General features: G+C 32.8%; 1 protein-coding gene across 6 annotated transcripts in view; it reads right to left on the bottom strand.

Moving 5' to 3' along the window:
* The window catches only part of LOC145296144 (uncharacterized), a 79,133-nt gene extending 67,959 nt beyond the window's left edge, over nucleotides 1-11,174 (bottom strand). For 5 of the 6 annotated variants that reach the window (XM_080142334.1, XM_080142335.1, XM_080142337.1 and 2 more), the window contains exons 1-2: nucleotides 11,046-11,139; nucleotides 7,159-7,223 (exon numbers count right to left, since the gene is read on the bottom strand). The gene's annotated coding sequence lies outside the window, so the exon portion shown is untranslated. Of the gene's footprint in view, nucleotides 1-7,158; nucleotides 7,224-11,045 lie in introns of all 6 variants that reach the window. The other variant, XM_080142333.1, reaches the window with a different exon arrangement.
* Nucleotides 11,175-23,060: the final 11,886 nt, after the last annotated feature.

Genomic DNA, 23,060 nt, shown 5'->3' with positions numbered 1-23,060 from the left:
ATTGGTTGAGATATAAATATAGAATGAAAATATGATTGGTTGAGATATAAATAGAGAATGAAAATATGATTGGTTGAGATATAAATATAGAATGAAAATATGATTGGTTGAGATATAAATAGAGAATGAAAATATGATTGGTTGAGATATAAATATAGAATGAAAATATGATTGGTTGAGATATAAATATAGAATGAAAATATGATTGGTTGAGATATAAATATAGAATGAAAATATGATTGGTTGAGATATAAATATAGAATGAAAATATGATTGGTTGAGATATAAATATAGAATGAAAATATGATTGATTGAGATATAAATAGAGAATGAAAATATGATTGGTTGAGATATAAATAGAGAATGAAAATATGATTGGTTGAGATATAAATATAGAATGAAAATATGATTGGTTGAGATATAAATATAGAATGAAAATATGATTGGTTGAGATATAAATATAGAATGAAAATATGATTGGTTGAGATATAAATATAGAATGAAAATATGATTGGTTGAGATATAAATAGAGAATGAAAATATGATTGGTTGAGATATAAATATAGAATGAAAATATGATTGGTTGAGATATAAATATAGAATGAAAATATGATTGGTTGAGATATAAATATAGAATGAAAATATGATTGGTTGAGATATAAATATAGAATGAAAATATGATTGGTTGAGATATAAATAGAGAATGAAAATATGATTGGTTGAGATATAAATATAGAATGAAAATATGATTGGTTGAGATATAAATATAGAATGAAAATATGATTGGTTGAGATATAAATATAGAATGAAAATATGATTGGTTGAGATATAAATAGAGAATGAAAATATGATTGGTTGAGATATAAATATAGAATGAAAATATGATTGGTTGAGATATAAATAGAGAATGAAAATATGATTGGTTGAGATATAAATATAGAATGAAAATATGATTGGTTGAGATATAAATAGAGAATGAAAATATGATTGGTTGAGATATAAATAGAGAATGAAAATATGATTGGTTGAGATATAAATATAGAATGAAAATATGATTGGTTGAGATATAAATAGAGAATGAAAATATGATTGGTTGAGATATAAATATAGAATGAAAATATGATTGGTTGAGATATAAATATAGAATGAAAATATGATTGGTTGAGATATAAATATAGAATGAAAATATGATTGGTTGAGATATAAATATAGGATGAAAATATGATTGGTTGAGATATAAATAGAGAATGAAAATATGATTGGTTGAGATATAAATAGAGAATGAAAATATGATTGGTTGAGATATAAATATAGAATGAAAATATGATTGGTTGAGATATAAATATAGAATGAAAATATGATTGGTTGAGATATAAATATAGAATGAAAATATGATTGGTTGAGATATAAATATAGAATGAAAATATGATTGGTTGAGATATAAATAGAGAATGAAAATATGATTGGTTGAGATATAAATATAGAATGAAAATATGATTGGTTGAGATATAAATATAGAATGAAAATATGATTGGTTGAGATATAAATATAGAATGAAAATATGATTGGTTGAGATATAAATAGAGAATGAAAATATGATTGGTTGAGATATAAATATAGAATGAAAATATGATTGGTTGAGATATAAATATAGAATGAAAATATGATTGGTTGAGATATAAATAGAGAATGAAAATATGATTGGTTGAGATATAAATATAGAATGAAAATATGATTGGTTGAGATATAAATAGAGAATGAAAATATGATTGGTTGAGATATAAATATAGAATGAAAATATGATTGGTTGAGATATAAATATAGAATGAAAATATGATTGGTTGAGATATAAATATAGAATGAAAATATGATTGGTTGAGATATAAATATAGAATGAAAATATGATTGGTTGAGATATAAATATAGAATGAAAATATGATTGGTTGAGATATAAATATAGAATGAAAATATGATTGGTTGAGATATAAATAGAGAATGAAAATATGATTGGTTGAGATATAAATATAGAATGAAAATATGATTGGTTGAGATATAAATATAGAATGAAAATATGATTGGTTGAGATATAAATATAGAATGAAAATATGATTGGTTGAGATATAAATAGAGAATGAAAATATGATTGGTTGAGATATAAATAGAGAATGAAAATATGATTGGTTGAGATATAAATAGAGAATGAAAATATGATTGGTTGAGATATAAATATAGAATGAAAATATGATTGGTTGAGATATAAATATAGAATGAAAATATGATTGGTTGAGATATAAATATAGAATGAAAATATGATTGGTTGAGATATAAATATAGAATGAAAATATGATTGGTTGAGATATAAATAGAGAATGAAAATATGATTGGTTGAGATATAAATATAGAATGAAAATATGATTGGTTGAGATATAAATATAGAATGAAAATATGATTGGTTGAGATATAAATATAGAATGAAAATATGATTGGTTGAGATATAAATATAGAATGAAAATATGATTGGTTGAGATATAAATAGAGAATGAAAATATGATTGGTTGAGATATAAATAGAGAATGAAAATATGATTGGTTGAGATATAAATAGAGAATGAAAATATGATTGGTTGAGATATAAATATAGAATGAAAATATGATTGGTTGAGATATAAATAGAGAATGAAAATATGATTGGTTGAGATATAAATAGAGAATGAAAATATGATTGGTTGAGATATAAATATAGAATGAAAATATGATTGGTTGAGATATAAATATAGAATGAAAATATGATTGGTTGAGATATAAATATAGAATGAAAATATGATTGGTTGAGATATAAATATAGAATGAAAATATGATTGGTTGAGATATAAATATAGAATGAAAATATGATTGGTTGAGATATAAATATAGAATGAAAATATGATTGGTTGAGATATAAATATAGAATGAAAATATGATTGGTTGAGATATAAATATAGAATGAAAATATGATTGGTTGAGATATAAATAGAGAATGAAAATATGATTGGTTGAGATATAAATAGAGAATGAAAATATGATTGGTTGAGATATAAATATAGAATGAAAATATGATTGGTTGAGATATAAATATAGAATGAAAATATGATTGGTTGAGATATAAATATAGAATGAAAATATGATTGGTTGAGATATAAATAGAGAATGAAAATATGATTGGTTGAGATATAAATAGAGAATGAAAATATGATTGGTTGAGATATAAATAGAGAATGAAAATATGATTGGTTGAGATATAAATAGAGAATGAAAATATGATTGGTTGAGATATAAATAGAGAATGAAAATTTCAAGAGCGTGTCTTCTTTTTGTGTACATGTTTTTGATACTTGAGTTTAAGTAGAAATAAAATTCATGGTCTATGATTAATATATCCACGTGTATATAATAATAAATTATAATATACTAGTAAATTATAATGTACAAATAAATTATAATATACTAATAAATTATAATATACTAATTAATTATAATATACTAATTAATTATAATACAATATAAAATTATAATATATTAAAAAATTATAATATAATAATGAAATATAATAATCAATTATAATATAATAATATATTATATTATAATTATAAATTACAATATACTAATAAATTATGATATGCTAATAAATTATAATATACTAATAAATTATAATACAATAGTAAATTATAATACAATAATAAATTATAATATATTAATAAATTATAATACGCTAAACAAATTATAATATACTAATAAATACATTATAATAATAAATTATAATATAATAATAATTTATAAACTACTAATAAATTATAATATACTAATAAACTATAATATAAAATTAAATAAAATATAATAGTAAATGATAATATTCTAATATATTATAATATACTAATAAAATATAATATAATAATATATTATAATATAGGAATAAATTATAATATAATAATAAATTATAATATATTAATAAATTATAATATACTAATAAATTATTATATAATAATAAATTATGATATACTGATAAATTATAATATATTAATAAATTATAATATACTAATGAATAATATAATAATACATTATAATATAATAATAAATTATACACTAATAAATTATAATATACTAATAAATTACAATATAATAATAAATTATGATATACTGATAAATTATAATATATTAATAAATTATAATATATTAATAAATTATAATATACTAATGAATTATAATATAATAATAAATTATGATATACTAATAAATAATATAATAATACATTATAATATGATAATAAATTATACACTAATAAATTATAATATATTAATAAATTACAATATAATAATAAATTATAATGATAAATTATTATATCCGAATAAATTATAATATAACAATAAATTTTAATATATAAATAAATTATAATATATTAGTACTTTATAATATACTGATAAATTTTAATATAATAAGAAATTTATATATATTAATAAATTAGTATATATTAATTATTAATAATATACTAATGAATTATAATATAATTAGAAATAATTTAATAATAATAATAAATTATAATATACTTGAAATTTATTATATAATCATAAACTATAATACATTATACAACTATAATATACTAATAATAAATTATAATATACTAATATATAACAATTCGCTAATAAATAAAATATAATTATAAATTATAATATACTAGTAAATCATAATATACCATACAATTATAATTTATTAATAAATTATATTATGCTAATAAATTATAATATACTGACAAATTATAATATAAAAATAAATTATAATATACTAATAAATCATAATATACTAATGAATTTTAATATATTAATAAATCATAACAAACATATAATAGGAAAATAAACTATAACGTAATATATCTACAAAAATCCTTTTTTTTATATGAAGTTCTTGCTTGTGACGGTGCACACCTGGGTTATGGATAGTGGCAGAAAGTGCAAATTATGTAAATAATGGCAGAAAACTGTTCGAAGGATAGAAGGTTAACGAGTGAAAAAAGAGAAGGAGAAATGAGAGAAATGGATACAGTTGAAAGAGAAGGAAGGGCGAGAAAAAAGAAGAGGAAAAGATCGCGGATGAGAGAAGGCGGATAATAGAATGGACGAAAGAGAGAGAGTGGAGAAGAATGAATGCTAGAATAAAATATGTATACGAATGTTAGAAACAGGGAATTTTAAAGCAAATACAAGTACTTTACGTTTGCTGAGTAAATGATTTGAGCATAAATAAATTATAATATATTAATAAATTATGATATACTAATAAATTATTATATAATAATAAATTATGATATACTGATAAATTATAATATATTAATAAATTATAATATATTAATAAATTATGATATAATAATAAATTATGATATACTGATAAATTATAATATATTAATAAATTATAATATACTAATAAATTATGATATAATAATAAATTATGATATACTGATAAATTATAATATATTAATAAATTATAATATATTAATAAATTATAATATACTAATAAATTATAATATATTAATAAATTATAATATACTAATAAATTATAATATAATAATAAATTATGATATACTAATAAATTATTATATAATAATAAATTATGATATACTGATAAATTATAATATATTAATAAATTATAATATATTAATAAATTATAATATACTAATAAATTATAATATATTAATAAATTATAATATAATAATAAATTATAATATAATAATAAATTATGATATACTAATAAATAATAATATAACAATAACTCATAATATACTAACAGATTATAGTATACTAATAAATAAAAATATAATAATAAATTATAATATAATAATAAATTATACACTAGAATAGAATATGTATACGAATGTTAGAAACAGCGAATTTTAAAGCAAATATAAGTACTTTACGTTTGCTGAGTAAATGTGTAGGGGACTAGGATATATAAATACCCCAATCCCGTTACAAAAGAATAATGAAACGAATGAGAATTGAAGGAAACAAAGACTCAAGTAATGGATAAGATAAACGTCGTTTATTTGCTGTTGAAAGAAATGAACATTTTTGGTTATAACATGTCCGCGCGTATGTAACCAATGTCCGTTGCAGGACTGGTGTTGTAGCAAGAATAGGAAATGTGTTTTCATCTCAAGTTCGGGTCACTATTGTTTGTTCGCGCGTGGGAAGAGAAATAAATGTTGTAGGAAAATTGAGAATGGTAGTCCAGCGTATAGACAACGAGTGGATATTAGAGTTGTCATCAGTTAGTAGTCAGCTACGCGAAGGTGTTCTTAGTGGCCAGTAGTAGATGGAGAGAGAAAGAGGGAGAATGTATACATACGGTCATTAGCTCGTGCCCCATACATAGTAGGAAGTGGGCGTGAGGTGCGCGTGTGCGCGCACCGAAACGGCGGCGGCTTGTTCGCCCAACCTCTCTAGTTGAGAGTTGGTCCTAAAAAGAGAGTTAGAAACAGCTTGTCTCCATGTTTTATACTCTTTTCCAGAGTGTCTTTTGCGCATGTGTATTTCCCTAGAAGGCGGAAGTGACGTCGTCCATGTGTGCGTGTGTGAGTACATGTGTATACGTAAGCGTGTGTGTATATATACGTGAATGTGAGTGTATGTATGCGAACGTGAATATGTGTACATGTGTGGACGTGGGCGCGTATGTTTGTGTGCGCGTATGTATATGACAGCTTGAAATATGAATGTGTGTTTTGTGTGAGACTTGTAAAAGGCTCGTACAAATGATTTTTAATACGGATTTGAGCATTAATCGAAATAGGCGTGTTAGTTAAAGGGTTCCTATGTTACATTGGTTGTAATAAAATCACTTCTTAAAAATTATTACACAGCCACGCCCTTTTTTATCAAGTGGCAGAATTTAGGATAAACATAAAAATAAATAAAAATAACCCCGGATTACTATTGCTGATGTTGTTTATAATACCTAAATACAAAAACAAAAAAAGATATTTTTATATAGACTGGCTTTAAAGTACGGGTATATTAAACAAAAAATAAAACGAAAAACATACACTACCGAAAAATAAATCGATATTACTAATATTGACAAAAAATAAAATTCTAAAATTTAATGTGATATCTTGCGATAAGATTTTGCTTACAGTTTTTTCGTCTATAGTAGACTTTTATAAACTTCAAGAAAAAACAAGTTTGGTTTGTTGAATAGCTGAAATAAATTTAAATAAAAACAGTTTTGTAAAGACGCGTGACGTCACATGAATTAAAAAAAAAACAATATATGATTGGATGATTTATAAAAAGATAATGAAACTGGATTTTGCCACGAAATATTTTAAACTTCCTAGAAAGCAATAAGCGAAAAGACATTTTTTTTGAAAATTCATGAAATTAAAAACTTTTAAATTTGATTATAATAAAATAAATAATTCGATATGAATTTTAAAATGATGTATATAAGAGAAATACGTTTGCACAAGCCTACGAGATGTGTTTTTTTAATAATTTAATTAATTTTAATAATTAAATAACAAAAAAGAGAAATATTTTTTTTGTCTGATGTAGACCCCACAATGTAAATAAAAACGCCATTTTTGCGGGGGTGGGGCGTGAAAAAAATTTTTAATAATTTTATATATTTTAATAATTTAATTAATTTTAATAATTCAATACATTTTAATAATTTAATTCATTTTAATAATCTATTTAATTTTTATAATTTAATTCATTTTAATAATTTAATTCATTATAATAATTTAATTCATTTTAATAATTTAATTCATTATAATAATTTAATTAATTTTAATAATTTAATTCATTTTAACAATTTAATTCATTTTTATTATTTTATTAATATAATTAATTTAATTAATATTAATATTTTAATTAATTTTAATAATTTAATTAATTTTAATAATTTAATTTATTTTAATAATTTAATTCATTTTAATAATTTAATTAATTTTAAATAATTTAATTAATTTTCATAATTTAATTAATTGTAATAATTTAATTCATTTTAATAATTTAATTTATTTTAATAATATAATTGATTATAATAAGCGAAAAGACATTTTTGAAAATTCATTCAATTAAAAAAATGACTGAAAGTATTTTTAAATGCTTAATTCATTCTATCTATATATACTCGTATCTTGAATGTAAAAACTTTTAATACATATTAGATTTGAATATAATAAAGTAAAGAATTCGATATAAATTTTTAAATATATATAAGCGAAATAAGTGTACACAAGCGTACGAAATGTGTCTAATAGTGTTTCTTCATAATTTGATTAATTTTAATAATTTATTTTATTTTAATAATTTAATTAATTTTAATAATTTAATTAATTTTAATAATTTATTATATTTTAATCATTTAATTAATTTTATAATTTAATTCATTTTTATAATTTAATTAATTTTAATAATTTAATTAATTTTCATAATTTAATTAATATAATTAATTTAATTAATATTAATATAATTAATTTAATTAATATTAATATTTTAATCAATTTTAATAATTTAATTAATTTTAATAATTTATTATATTTTAATCATTTAATTAATTTTATAATTTAATTCATTTTTATAATTTAAATAATTTTAATAATTTAATTAATTTTCATAATTTAATTAATATAATTAATTTAATTAATATTAATATAATTAATTTAATTAATATAAATATTTTAATCAATTTTAATAATTTAATTAATTTTAGTAATTCAATTAATTTTAATAATTTAATTTATTTTTATAATTTAATTCATTTTAATAATTCAATTCATTTCAATAATTTAATTAAGTTTAATAATTTTATTAATTTTCATAATTTAATTCATTTAAATAATTTTATTAATTTTAATAATTTAATTCATTTTTATAATTTTATTAATGTAATAATAAAATTAATTTTTGTAATTTAATTAATTTTAATAATTTAATTCATTTTAATAATTTAATTCATTTTTATCATTTAATTCATTTTAATAATTTGATTATTTTTTATAATTTAATTCATTTAATTAATTTAATTCGTTTTCATAATTTAATTACTTTTAAAATGAATGGCAACATTTAATGCTAGTAAAACTAAGCTGCTCTCCTTTAACAATTACAAGACGCCTCTCCAACCTCCTATATTCATGACAAATAACACCCTATCTGAGAATTCTACCTTCAAATTCCTCAGCCTAACATTTGCGGGCAATATGAACTGGAACAAATACATAGAGAACATTGCAAAGGCTACTGCAAAGAAGGTGTGTTTTACTCTATCGGGCTAGACGACTACTCACGCTGAGAGTATCCTGTACCTCTACAAGGCCACCATTCGCATACCATGCATGGAGTATTGTTGCCACATCTGGGCTGCTGCATCTACCATTAGTCTCTCCCTTTTAGATCAAGTCCAAAAAAACAGTTGTCAATCTATCCCACTTTATCAACTAAGCTCCAGCCCCTGTCTCATCGCCGCAATGTTGCATCACTGTGCATGTTTTACAAATATTTTAATGGAATGTGTTCTGATGAACTCGTTTCACTTGTATCCCCTCGACATACATATCCCCGACAAACCCGCTAAGCAATAAGATCTAACCCCTTCACTGTTGTTGTCCCTAAATGCCAGAAAGCTTTCCATTCTAATAGTCTCTTACCTCAAACAGCTAGACTTTGGAATTCCCTTCCTGCTGCCTGCTTCCCTGGCTGCACTGATATGCAGAAGTTTAAATGTAACATAAACAAATATCTAAATATAACCCCAAATAGTAGCCCCTTACGTCCAAGTGGGGATTTGCTTTGTAAGGGGGTCCTGGATATGACATTAAACTATATCCGGTGGTGAGGCCCCTGCTTGCGGGCTTTGGGGAGTGTGGAGTCACCCTTTAATTACCATTACTCCCAGGTCCACTCTGACCCGGAGTGGTAGTACCTGTTAGGGTCCCAACTATGGATTAAATAGAAACCGACTTGAAAACAACAAATATATTCTATTAAAAATTTTTTCTTAAAAATCTTTGGATTCGGCATTAAATAACCTGAAAAGGGTTGATATGCCGTAAAACAAAAAACGAGCAACCAACTTTGTAAGGAAGGGGGGGCTGAACATGAGTAAAAAAAAAAAAAAAAAAAAAACAATTATTAAATAAGAAAATTTAAGAAATAAATCGCAAGGATATTTATGGTTGTCACTTCTTAAAAACCATTCATGCCCTTTTTTATTATCTCACAGAATTTCACATCAGTATAGTATACTGACAGTATACGGTTAAGTCCCCGTCAAAAAAAAAAAAAAAAAAAAAAAAAAAAACTCCCTAATACTAACGGTTATATCATTTGGAGGGTTTGTATTACTGTACACATAGATTCGAAAAAGTTGTCAAAAAAACAAATATATAACAAATAAATATTATCAAAGGCAAGATAAGTTACTTTTCTACCAAACTGGATATATTTTTCGTGTTTTTATTCAATTTAACATGTTTATTCAGCTCGAAAAACATGCAGTGTTTACCGATGTATTGGAAAATTCAAAATGGCACCCGACACTCTCTTAAACATGGAAAGTTTGGGAAAACGTGTTATAAATAATAAACTAGATAAAATACTATTTAAAAACCACCGAATATATGTCAACTTATGTCACGGTAACATATAATGAGCGGATTTCTAACAGTATTTTGTCTAGTTTATTATTTATAACATCTTTTCCTGAACTTACCGTGTTAAAGAGAGTGTCGGGTGCCATTTTGAATTTTCCAATACATCGGTAAACACTGCATGTTTTTCGAGCTGAATAAACATGTTAAATTGAATAAAAACACGAAAAATATATCCAGTTTGGTAGAAAAGTAACTTATCTTGCCTTTGATAACATTTATTTGTTATATATTTGTTTTTTGACAACTTTTTCGAATCTATGTGTACAGTAATACAAACCCAATAAATCGATATTGCTCATATTAACAAAAACTTAAATTCTAAAAATTAATGCGATATTTTGAAATAACATTTTACTTACAGTTTATCGTTTTAGTAGATTTTTATAAACTTCAGTAAGAAACACGTAAAGCTGGTTGAATTGCCGAAATAAAATGATAAAAGAAAGAACAGTTTAGTAAAATTGTGTGACGTCACATAACTTCGAAGCAATTTGATTGGATGATTTCTAAATACATAATGAAACTGATTTTTTGCGAAATCGTTTTTGATTTCCTAGAAAACAATTAGCACAAATACATTTTGATTTTAATTTCAAAATATGAAAAAATAAATAAATCTGTTTCACTTCCATGAAAACAATAATCGAAAATACAGTTTTTTTAAGTCTTTTTTTTTTAAAGACTAAAATATTTTTTTGTTTTTCAATAAATTTTAAAATGCTTAATTTCTCTATCTATCTATCTATCTATCTATCTATCTCTCTCTCTCTCTCTCTCTCTCTCTATATATATATATATATATATATATATATATATATATATATATATATATATATATATATGATTAGAACTCATGTGATATTGTTAGTTTTAATGCGTTTTTATCATCTCTCTATGTATCTATCTCCATTATATCAAAAGAACTTTATCTGTGTGTGAGTTCATTTGCTATGAGATCCATAAACGCCTAAGACGATTTTTTTTATTTCACCACACACCACTGAGGGCGGAAATATAGGTCGCCTGAATGAAGTCGTAGTTTGCCCGAAACGATAGTTCTGCTGTTGTTATGACATATCCTACTTTGTTTAGTTAAAAGTAAATTATATATATGTGTGTGGGGGATTGGGGGGGGGTAAGTGTGTGTGTAGTTGTGTGTGTGAATGTGTGTGGGGGGATTGTGTGTGAATGTGTGTGGGTGGGAAGGTGGGATTGTGTGTGTTTGTGTGTGGGGGGATTGTGTGTGAGTGTGTGGATGGGAAGGTGGGATTGTGTGTGGGGGGATTGAGTTTGTGTGTGAGTGTGAGTGTGAGTGGGATTGAGGGGGAAGTGTGTGTGTAATTGTGTGTGTGAATGTGTGCGTGAGTGTGTGTGTGTGTGTGTGAGTGTGTGTGGGTGTGTGTGTGTGAGTGTGTGTGTGTGTGAGTGTGTGTGGGTGTGTGTGTGAGTGTGTGTGTGTGTGAGTGTGTGTGGGTGTGTGAGTGTGTGTGGGTGTGTAGGTGGGATTGTGTGTGTGTGGGGGGGGGGTAGTGTGTGTGTGTGTGTGTGAGTGTGTGTGTGCATGTAATTGCGTGTGTGAATGTGTGTGTGTGTGTGTGTGTGTGTGTGTGTGTGTGTGTGTGTGTGTGTGTGTGTGTGTGTGTGTGTTTATATATTAGTGGCCTTGCAAAGCCACAGAGGAGATAACCAAGCAAAAAAAACCTAAGCAAGATTTATCCCAACGCAGCAAAACTAAAGTTAGTTTATTTATTTAGTTGATTTAATGCTTTTCGGGCACTCCCTAATAAAATAAATATTTCAACACAAGCTACTGAATAAACGAACAAACGACTCCGTAAAACTTGCAAGGAAAAGGTTTATTGAAGCAAGGGCATGATGCCATTGGTATAGCTAGGATAGAACTCATCTGCCTTTGCCCGGTAGTTAATCCCAAGTGGGAATTGTAGATACCGATGTAGGCAGAGAGAGAGAGTGTGAGGAAACAGGTCTGCTCTCTTTGACGTCTCGCTGGAAAAGGGAAGAGTCTTTGTCATCCGGGACGGAAGCAGTTATAGTTCCTTAGGGGGGTAAGGAAGATCCCTGCGCTATGCCTCTGATTGGTCAGTATGTGCCATATCGCACAGTCAGGGGAGGCACTGACGCATAAGAAAAGAGTTTTATTTGTTTCTGCTACATAACCCCCCGCTTAGGCTGAAAGCCGACAGAGACAAAGGTAGCAGAACGAATAGGAAAAAAAAATTAAATAAAAATGTCAATTTATTCACGTTATTTTGTGTTTTTACGAAGAAAAAAAATAGAAAATGTTCTTAGTTTTCTGTAAAAAGTTGGGGAATATTTTTTTTTTATATATAAAACGTTCTTTTTTGTTGGTGAGAAAGAAAAGTTTCTTTTTTAATAGAAATATACAGTTTTACATAGTTTCTTTGGCCAATGTAGTGGTCACATAACTGTTTTCACGTGGAGCATTTACCTCAGGTGTATGATAATGCTGTGTGTATGTCGTAGGAATGTATGGCTCATGTATTAATGTTTTACCCTATCTATGGAAACTGTCTCTTTTTTACCACTAATGTCAAGGATAAAAGTTTTATCAGTGCGTGAAAGCACGCGATAAGGGCCAGTGTAGGGTGGAGTTAGGGGAGCTTTTACTGCGTCCTTTCTAAGGAACACGTGAGTGATATGTCCTTCGGGACCAAAGATTTTATGGTCTGTTCCCTAGTGTACGTCTGTGGTAGCTTACTGAGATAGGCTCGTTGTCTGTTGACATACAGAGCTGAGTCAGTTGTTGTATCCTCTATCGGGGTCAGCATCTGTCCTGGCAATGATAGAGGTGCTCCATAGACTAGTTCGGCTGCAGAATATCCCAAGTCCTCTTTGATTGAGGCACGACAGTCAAGAAGGACGACCGGTAAGTACTCGCTCCATCGCTGTTGGTCAGGGTAAGCACGTAATGCTGCTTTCAATTGGTGATGGAAGCGTTCTATCATCCCGTTAGAAGCAAGGTAATAGCTCGTTGTTCAAATGCGTGTGATCCCTAGGATCCTGGACAGTTCCCGGAATAGGTGGGATTCGAATTGTATGCCACGATCAGTGGTGATGGTGGTGAGAACTCTGTAACGCGATATCCAGCCTGATATAAAGGCTCACACTACAGACTCAGCCGAAATGCCTGTGAGGGGAATGGCTTCAGGCCACCGTGTAAAATGGTCTATACAGGTCAGGAGATATGTAAATCCCTGATTGACCGGCCAAGGTCCAACCAAGTCGATGTGAACATGGCTAAACCGCGCGTCTGGGATGCTGAATGTTCCAAGGGGTGCACGGATATGTTCGTGTACCTTTGACTTTTGGCAAGATACACAGGAACGTGTCCAGGCAGTGATATTGCACCTCATATTTGGCCAGAAAAATCTAGCTGTAATCAGCTTCACTGTGGCTTTACATCCGGGGTGTGCCAGGTTGTGTAAAGTGTTGAAAACAACTCTACGATGAGTCTTTGGAATAAATGGTCGAGGTGAATCCGTTGAGGTGTCGCAGATGATCTGTATGTCCGAGGTAGGTATGGAAATTTGCAAGTCGCAAATTCAGGTGATGATGGATCCAACGTGTCCAGACTAGGCTAGTCTAAGGCCATCTGTTGTAAATCAATATCCGATGGTGAGGACAGAGAATTAATGGGAAGGCGAGACAAGGCGTCTGCCGCTGCGTTCTGCTCACCCGAGATATGTCGGATATCGCTGGTAAATTGCGAAACAAAATCCAAGTGGCGTGTTTCGTGGGGAGAATATTTGTCCGGTTTAGAACAAAGTGCGTATGTAAGCGGACGGTGATCAGTGTAGAATACAAATTGACGGCCCTCGAGTGAATGTTGGAAATGTTTCAGTGCAAGGTACATTGCCAGCAGTTCACAGCCAAACGTGCTGTAACATTGTTCTGCTGGTTTCAGTTGTCGCGAAAAGTATGCGAGAGGTTGTAACTGTTGTTGCTGCTGCTATTGCAACACTGCACCTGCGGCTGTGCCTGATGCGTCAACGACCAGAGAAAACTGGGCATCGGGTACAGGATGTGCAAGTAGAGATGTTGTCGCCAATTTTGTTTTCACTTCATTGAAAGCTTTTAGCTGGACCTCATTAAGTGAGATTTGCTAATTTTTCTTCTTCCTGTTACGTAACAGGTCAGAAAGAGGAGCTAGAAGATCCACACAGTGTGGGATAAAACGTCTGTAGTAGTTCAACAGACCGAGGAAGTGCCTTAGTTGGCGAAGTGAAGTAGGTGGTTGAAGGTCTTGCAGAGCCTTCACCTTTTCCTGTAACGGATATATACTGTCTGGGCTGATAATGTGGCCCAGGAAAACTAGTGACGAAGCACCGAAAACGCATTTACCAGGGTTAATCTTCACCTGGTATTGCTGAAACTGTTCGAACAGTAGGCAGAGGTGAGTGACGTGTTCTTCAGGTGACGCACTTGCCACAAGAATGTCGTCTATATAGTTATAGACAAAGTCCAAATCACGCACTACTTCGTCTATGAAGTGCTGAAAAGTACTAGCGGCATTACGTAAACCGAAAGGCATAGTTAAATATTCAAACGCTCCGAATGGAGTTGTTACTGCCGTCTTTGGTATGTCGGCTGGATTTACTGGGATTTGATGGTAAACCTTGACCAAATCTAGTTTGGAAAAGGTCTTACAACTATGCAATGAGGAAGCAAAATCCTGTATGTGTGGGATTGGGTAACGATCAGGTACCGTCATGGCATTGAGTCGTCGGTAGTCCCCAGTCGGAGGCCAATCTCTGTCACATTTTGGGACCATATGCAAAGGGGAAGCCCAAGGACTGGACGAGGGGCATATTATTTCCAATTGTAGCATATGATTGAATTCAGCCTTTGCTGCTTTAAGTTTATCAGCAAGGAGGCGATGAGGGCGTGAGAACACAGGAGCACCTGTGGTCTCGATGTGGTGTTTTGTGGTGTGCGTGGGTTTGCTCACCACGAAATTTAAGTTTATTAACTCCGGATATGAGTGTAGCAACTCGTGGTAAGGATCATTTGAAGCGGCAATGAAAAATACCAGGCTGATAGATGGAACATTTCGCATTATGCTAGGGACGGAAAGTTCCACACTAGCATCTATTAGCCGGCGTCTGCGCATGTCTACCATATAAATTAAAATGATGCAGGAAGTCCGCACCTAGGATTGGGTAAGGTAAATCTGCTAAGGCAAAAACCCATGTAAAGTCTCTCTGTAATTCCAAGTCCAGAGAATGTTAAATTTGACCGTACGTGGGGATGGGGGAGTGATTTACCGCTTGCAGTGTGATGGGTGAAACTGGTAGCTTCTCTGTGAGGAGTTTGAGGGGCCAAATGCTGCAAGCTGCTCTTGTATCAACCAAGCAACACATTTGGATAAGAAGTCAGTGATAAAATAGGCACGGTTGTGGGTTAGGGTTAGGAATGTGCCGGGTTAGGGTTAGGGTTAGGGTTAGGGTTGGGAATGTGCCGGGTTAGGGTTAGGGTTAGGGTTAGGGTTAGGGTGGGGAATGTGCCGGGTTAGGGTTAGGGTTAGGATTAGGGTGGGGAATGTGCCGGGTTAGGGTTAGGGTTAGGGTTAGGGTGGGGAATGTGCCGGGTTAGGGTTAGGGTTAGGGTTAGGGTTAGGGTGGGGAATGTGCCGGGTTAGGGTTAGGGTTAGGGTGGGGAATGTGCCGGGTTAGGGTTAGGGTTAGGGTTAGGGTTAGGGTGGGGAATGTGCCGGGTTAGGGTTAGGGTTAGGGTTAGGGTTGGGAATGTGCCGGGGTTAGGGTTACGGTTGGGAATGTGCCGGGTTAGGGTTAGGGTTAGGGTTAGGGTGGGGAATGTGCCGGGTTAGGGTTAGGGTTAGGGTTAGGGTTGGGAATGTGCCGGGTTAGGGTTAGGGTTAGGGTTAGGGTGGGGAATGTGCCGGGTTAGGGTTAGGGTTAGGGTTGGGAATGTGCCGGGGTTAGGGTTACGGTTGGGAATGTGCCGGGTTAGGGTTAGGGTTAGGGTGGGGAATGTGCCGGGTTAGGGTTAGGGTTAGGGTTAGGGTTAGGGTTGGGAATGTGCCGGGTTAGGGTTAGGGTTAGGGTTAGGGTAGGGAATGTGCCGGGTTAGGGTTAGGGTTAGGGTTAGGGTTAGGGTGGGAAATGTGCCGGGTTAGGGTTAGGGTTAGGGTGGGGAATGTGCCGGGTTAGGGTTAGGGTTAGGGTTAGGGTTGGGAATGTGCCGGGGTTAGGGTTACGGTTGGGAATGTGCCGGGTTAGGGTTAGGGTTAGGGTTAGGGTGGGGAATGTGCCGGGTTAGGGTTAGGGTTAGGGTTAGGGTTGGGAATGTGCCGGGTTAGGGTTAGGGTTAGGGTTAGGGTGGGGAATGTGCCGTGCTCAGTTCTCCAGACAATCGTTTCCCTGGTTCAAATACGAACAGGGCATTTTACAGCGCCGTGCGTCCTTGCCAAAACGACTATGATAAAAGCATAGTTCTGGCTTGCTAAAGTGATGGCGGTGATGTCGGGATGGCGAACGGCTCTTGTAGTGGCGTCGGGGCGAATGTGGCCTGCCCATGTTCAGCTTACTCACCTCTCTATGTCAACGGAATGCTTCTCTATCATAGGTGCTAGTATTGCCTTCACTTGCGCTGGCAGCCTTGAATAGAAAAGCTGCTTAATTAGGGTACTGTCAGGGGGGACATCTTCTGTCAGCTCCCTCATTCTGTGAAGTAACTCTGTTGGCCTGCGGTCCCCTAAATGTTCGTCATGGACCAACGTTTCAAAACGTTTTTCCACCAAGACTGACGTTCGGAGCAGTACCTCTCGCTTTATGCTGAGTTGGACCATAAATTTCCTAGAAATCTGCATATATTTGAATTTCGTTTGCTTTTATACAAGAATCATGCATGTGTCTGAGATCTGAATGTTGCTACGCAAACTCTTCCATGTGTCCTTCTTTAATTTGGAGGATGCATCTTCAATATTGGCTTTGTATGCAAAATGCTTCTCCTCTAGCAACTGGGTAATCTCCAGGCAGTTCTTATCAAACCAGTCCTTGTGTTTCCTGGAGACTTGCCCTTGACACTCCATGACAGTGTTGTACACTGTCTTACGGATTGTCTTTCATGCTGTTTCCACATCTCGGTTGTCTATTCCAGCAGGTTCAAGATACTCTGACAGAGTTTCAGAGAAAGATTTCCGGACAGTTTTTATTTTCAACTTGTTGACATTAAATCGGTTTAGAGCTCTCTTTCCTTAAGGTTTTCTCTTTGGTTGGATATACAGATTGAGCTTCGCCACTATGAAACGGTCGTCTGTCCAGCACTCGGCTCAACACATGTATATCCCGCCTGTCCCGTTTCCTTTCTTGATGATGATATAATCAATTAGATGCCAGTGCTTTGAGCGAGGGTTAATCCAAGATGTCTTTTTGCGAACAGAGAGGTGAAACACAGTGTTTGTTATCAGCAGGTCATGCCCAGAGCAGGTTTGAAGGAGAAGAAGACCATTGTTATTACATTTTCCAATACCATTTTCCTATAACACCTTACCAGGCAGCACTGTCACAGCCTACTCTTGCATTAAAATCACCACGTATGATGAGCTTGTCCAGATTTGGTGTTGCACCTATGACGTTATTCAGGTCTTCATAGAATTTGTCTTTGATATCATCAGGGTTTGTCATCGTAGGAGCGTATGCACTGACAAGAGTAGCAAACTTCTTTCCATTGGTGAGAGGGAGTCTCAGTGTCATTAGACGGTCATTCACTCCTTTTGGAGGTCCAGCCTATTTATTCACAAGCATTTGAGGCACCTTTTCTAGCCCATTCCCGATGCTATGGAGGTGAGCAGTGCTGTCCTAAAGAGGGCTACTCAGACACACAGATGGCTGCCGAACTCCATTTCCACTCCCGTTAGTGGAGAGCAACCCTATGGCCTGAGCCGCCTGTGTTCAGGTTTGTGGCTACGACTTCCAGTGTGCCCGCACTTATCGCTTTGTCGCTCGTGAAAAGTCACAGGATTTGAAGAATCTGAGGGGGGATGATGGATGACATGTGCTGGGAGTTTGTTTAAAGTGAAGCTGATTTGCGCAGACCCAGCCTCACTCTCTTGTCCTAAACCAGCCTGGTCCAGCAGCAAGATGGTCGAGAGAACTAGGGAACAGGTAGGGATGCAGGAGCTGCCAGAAGGAGATGAGTATGCCAGCCACCTGCCTACAGGGCTCCACTCCGAGGTCCACGGCCAAAGTCCTCCTTCTTCAGACCTGGCAATTAATCCAGTCTGGTGAACTCTCCGCCCAACAGTGCTGCACCAGCACCGTCCCCTGAGCTAACATGTGAGAGATTTAGGAGATACATGAGGACCAGTGACCCCTGTCCGCCAGCAGTTAGGAATCGAAAGGTGCTACCTCTACCAGAGCTCCCTATACCCTCCACGAGGGTGGAGTAAGACACAAAGTCGGTTTTTAATGCGGGAAATCCAGCTCCCCAAATAGGGGCACTCTGAATAGGAACAAAAATTAAAATTGTCTCAGTCATGAAGGATTTCTCCCCCACTGATTGAGGACAGAAAACGTGAAGTGCAGTATCAGAACAGATACTACACTGTGATCCTGTCCCGAGGCCTTTGATATTATTGAGCATCCTTGTCCACCAGAGGCCTCTAGTAATTTTCTGTTTTTTTTTTTTTGTATTTGTTTTTTTCGCATAGCTTTCTTGTGATATGATATTGTATTGTTAAAGGGGGCGTCTTATTTTATCTCCTCCGTAAGAATATAAGTCGATATTTTGTTCCGCTTGGCTTACTTACAGTAATTTTAGCATTATAATAAGACATTCTTTTGTGCGAGTATACCTGAGTGTTAGGCTTTTCATACCTCGTCTTGTGGTCGCTTCACACGGTTGAGATTTTTTTATGGTCTAGTGGTTGTCCTTGACTGACATCTATAGGGTGCAGCGATAAATTTGTCGCCCTAAAGAAAACAATACCACAGCTTTATTTTAAAACTTTTATTGAAAAATCATTCCAGGTAACTTGATTATGTAGTAGTAGTAGTAGTTCAATGTAGCTGCCTTCAGCCTCAACCAGCACCTTGATATGGATCTGGAATTGGGAACATGTCTTTTCCACAAGACTGATGGGAGCTCGGCAAATGCTCGGCGGATGACGGCGATCAGGCTGACTTTGGTGTTGTGGAAGGTCATGTTGGTGATGTTCTCAACGTATGACTTAACGAAGTGGTCCAGCAGGTTCAGGTCGGAGGAGGAGTGAGATATGAGGGGGTACAAGTGCTTGTAGTTCGTTGTAGCACTCCTTCGGAAGCCAAGCATGGGTCTCTTTCGACTTGTACGTCGAGTCCTGTTGCCATACCCAAGGTCTGTCAGCGACCACCTGATTGAACTGTGAGATCAACACACTCTTCAACACATCCAGGTACACTTTGGTGTTGACTTTCAAGCCGATTCCAAACACTGAGTTAGTAAAGAAATTGAGAACATAATTTTCCCTTCCCCAATTAACCATTTTCATATGTTGTAATATATCTTTCGTTGTAGTCTACTGGATTCCAGGACAAGAATTCATCTAGTCTGGTGGAGTAATATCACTTGCAGAAGGTGCACCATTCCTCGTAAAAGCTAATATGGGCCAATCCTAGAAAGTAGATCATATTTGGGTCGCGAATACGAAATGTGATTTTGAATATTTAGTTAAGGTTTACTATTAAAAGTATCTTCATGCCAGGTTGTTCTAAAAAATATACAGATATACCTTCGACAATCGAGGACAGTGTCTAGTAGGTATTCAAGTTCTCTGTATATAAATCACAGGAATATGGCTTTTTCCTCGTTTTAATTTTCTTATCAGTTTGAATTTGCTGGGGATGGAGCATTCTACCGGATGCCAAACATTCCTCCATTAGTTTAGTTACTCCAACTGAGAGATCTTTTTAAGGTTCCAACCGTCCCTTTAAATGCTATTGTTTGTGTTTCTTTTGCACTTGGTTCACCGGGTATATTCACCAGACAGTTTTTGAAATTCTTTTTCATTAGCCCGGTTGCACCTATAAGGACTGGAATAATGGATATCATCTTAAGATTCGAGGTTCTTTTTATGTCGTACATAAATCTTTTTATGTTGTACATAAATCTCTTTATGTTGTACATAAATCTCTTTATGTTGTACATAAATCTTTTTATGTCGTACATAAATCTCTTTATGTTGTACATAAATCTTTTTATGTTGTACATAAATCTTTTTATGTACGACATAAATCTTTGGTATTTTCTGATTTTCTCCCTCTCAGCTTTGTTAAGGTCAGCATCATTAGGGATACTTACTCAACTAGGGTTGCTACTTTCTCTCTTGCCCCACATCACTATGTCAGGCTTAATAGCCCTGTTTTCTAGGTATGTAGCGGTAGAAATTTTGTAGTCATAGGGAATGGTGTATGACTTATTTCCAACTGTTATTTCCGGTAAACATGTTCCCAAGACTTGCTATTACATTGGATATTCAGATTTTTACAGATTTTCCAGTGCAGATATTTATACAATCCATTGTGTTGCATTGTATAATAGCCGTCCCCCAACAGGACTTTACAACTGGATGTCAGGTGGTTTACACTCTCTACTTCTGTGTGGCAGAACCTTTTTTTTTTTTTCACACAGGAATCACCACATTATCAAGGCCAAGAGGTCACTCAAGGATAAGGGTTAAAGAGTGTACAGTAGAAATTGGATAATATAGTAATCATTAGTAATGAAAATTCGGTAAATTTGTTAACTTCAATGGAACGGCTTATCAAGAACTTATTTACGTTAGAGTTGAACACAACAATATTGTAGTCAGCCGGAAAGCAGGAAAACGGAAGACAATTCCACAGGCGTGCAGTTCTAAGAAAGAAACTTTATTCATGGAATCTACGTTTAGGTTTAGGCACAGATAAAGAGTGGGGGAAATTATTGATAGTGTTTACAGCTAGACGAGTGTTTCTTGTGAAAGTTTGGCGAGGGGGGACCATAGACTTAAGCTCAGTCGGACACTTTCCATGAAAATAACGATACATCAGAGACAAACTCTCAACATCTCTTCTGTGAGATAGAGGTTGCAGGGAAGAGAACAGGACATCTCCTACGAGGCTACGAAGTCTATTTTGAACTCTATCAAGGCAGGATAAGTCCTTTCTAGCAGCTCCTGCACTTGTTGTTGCTGAGACCACTCATCTTTTGAAAAGCATTGGTCATCAAGCCTTGATCTTGAGCGGCCATTATAATCTTCTCCTGGTCATACAGAACCTTCTTTATCTATATATTCCTGTGATAGTTCATCCAGGAAATATTTGGCATGTTATTGGTTGGTCCATTCGCCCAGTTTTCTTCAATGGAAGGACTTAGTGTATTTTTGCCGACTCTTTTGGAATATTTCCGTTGTGGGCTTGCTTTCTGTTTCTGTCTCATTTGTAAGACAGTCTTGTGCAAAATACTTGGCCAGTTTTATGATGGAAGTAGTTCTACTGGCTCACTTTGCTTGGTGTTCATATGCCATTTTGAGGTTTGCATTCTAAGAGCTTATCAAATATTGCCTAGTGCTCACAATAGTGGCTCGGTGTTGATGGTTAATCTCTGACAAACCTGCTCCTCTTGGTCGATACAGTCTTGGTAGACACTAGTTTCTGTATATTACTCAGTATAATGTTCACATTTTTCTTGATTTATTGTCTAGCCTGTTAATTTCTCTCTGTGGCCAGTCAACAATGCCAAAGATATACGTCATCACTGGCATAGCTAGTTGGTTAATGGTTAGTTTATCTTTGTTTGTCAGCTGTGTTTTACAAATTTTCCTGACATACTCTTCGCCTATTTTTCTCTCATTCTGCCATTCTGAATTGCATCGTTTTCTTCAAAGTATTTGTATTCTTATTGCTCTTCTAGGTCTCTGATCTCAGTTTTTTTTTGTTTTTTTTTTCATTTTTCTTAAACTTTTTCTTCTAGGGGATGGGACATCCAACCAGATGTCTGACATTTACCCCTATTTTAGTGAGTCCAACCAAGAGATCTTTTCAGTATTCTAGCCGTCCCTTTCAGTGCAATCGTTTGTATTTCACTTGCACTTGGTTCACCGGGTATGCTTGCTATGTACTTTTTAAAGTTCTTTTTCATAAGCCCAGTTGCTCCTATGGTGACTGGTATAATTGAAACGTCTTTTAATTTCCAATTTCGTTTCATATCATACATAAGTCCTTGATACTTTGTTATCTTTTCCCTCTCAGCTCTGTTAAGCCCTGTATCATTGGGTACACTGACCTCTATTACGGTCGCTTTTTTGATGTGATTCGGTGTGATATCCTTTGATATAATCCTAAATGTTCTGA

This window comes from Euprymna scolopes, chromosome 16, assembly GCF_053919585.1.
Source record: "Euprymna scolopes isolate OS-2025 chromosome 16, ASM5391958v1, whole genome shotgun sequence".
NCBI classification, from domain to species: domain Eukaryota; kingdom Metazoa; phylum Mollusca; class Cephalopoda; order Sepiida; family Sepiolidae; genus Euprymna; species Euprymna scolopes.
This window is presented reverse-complemented; position numbering and strand designations above follow the sequence as displayed.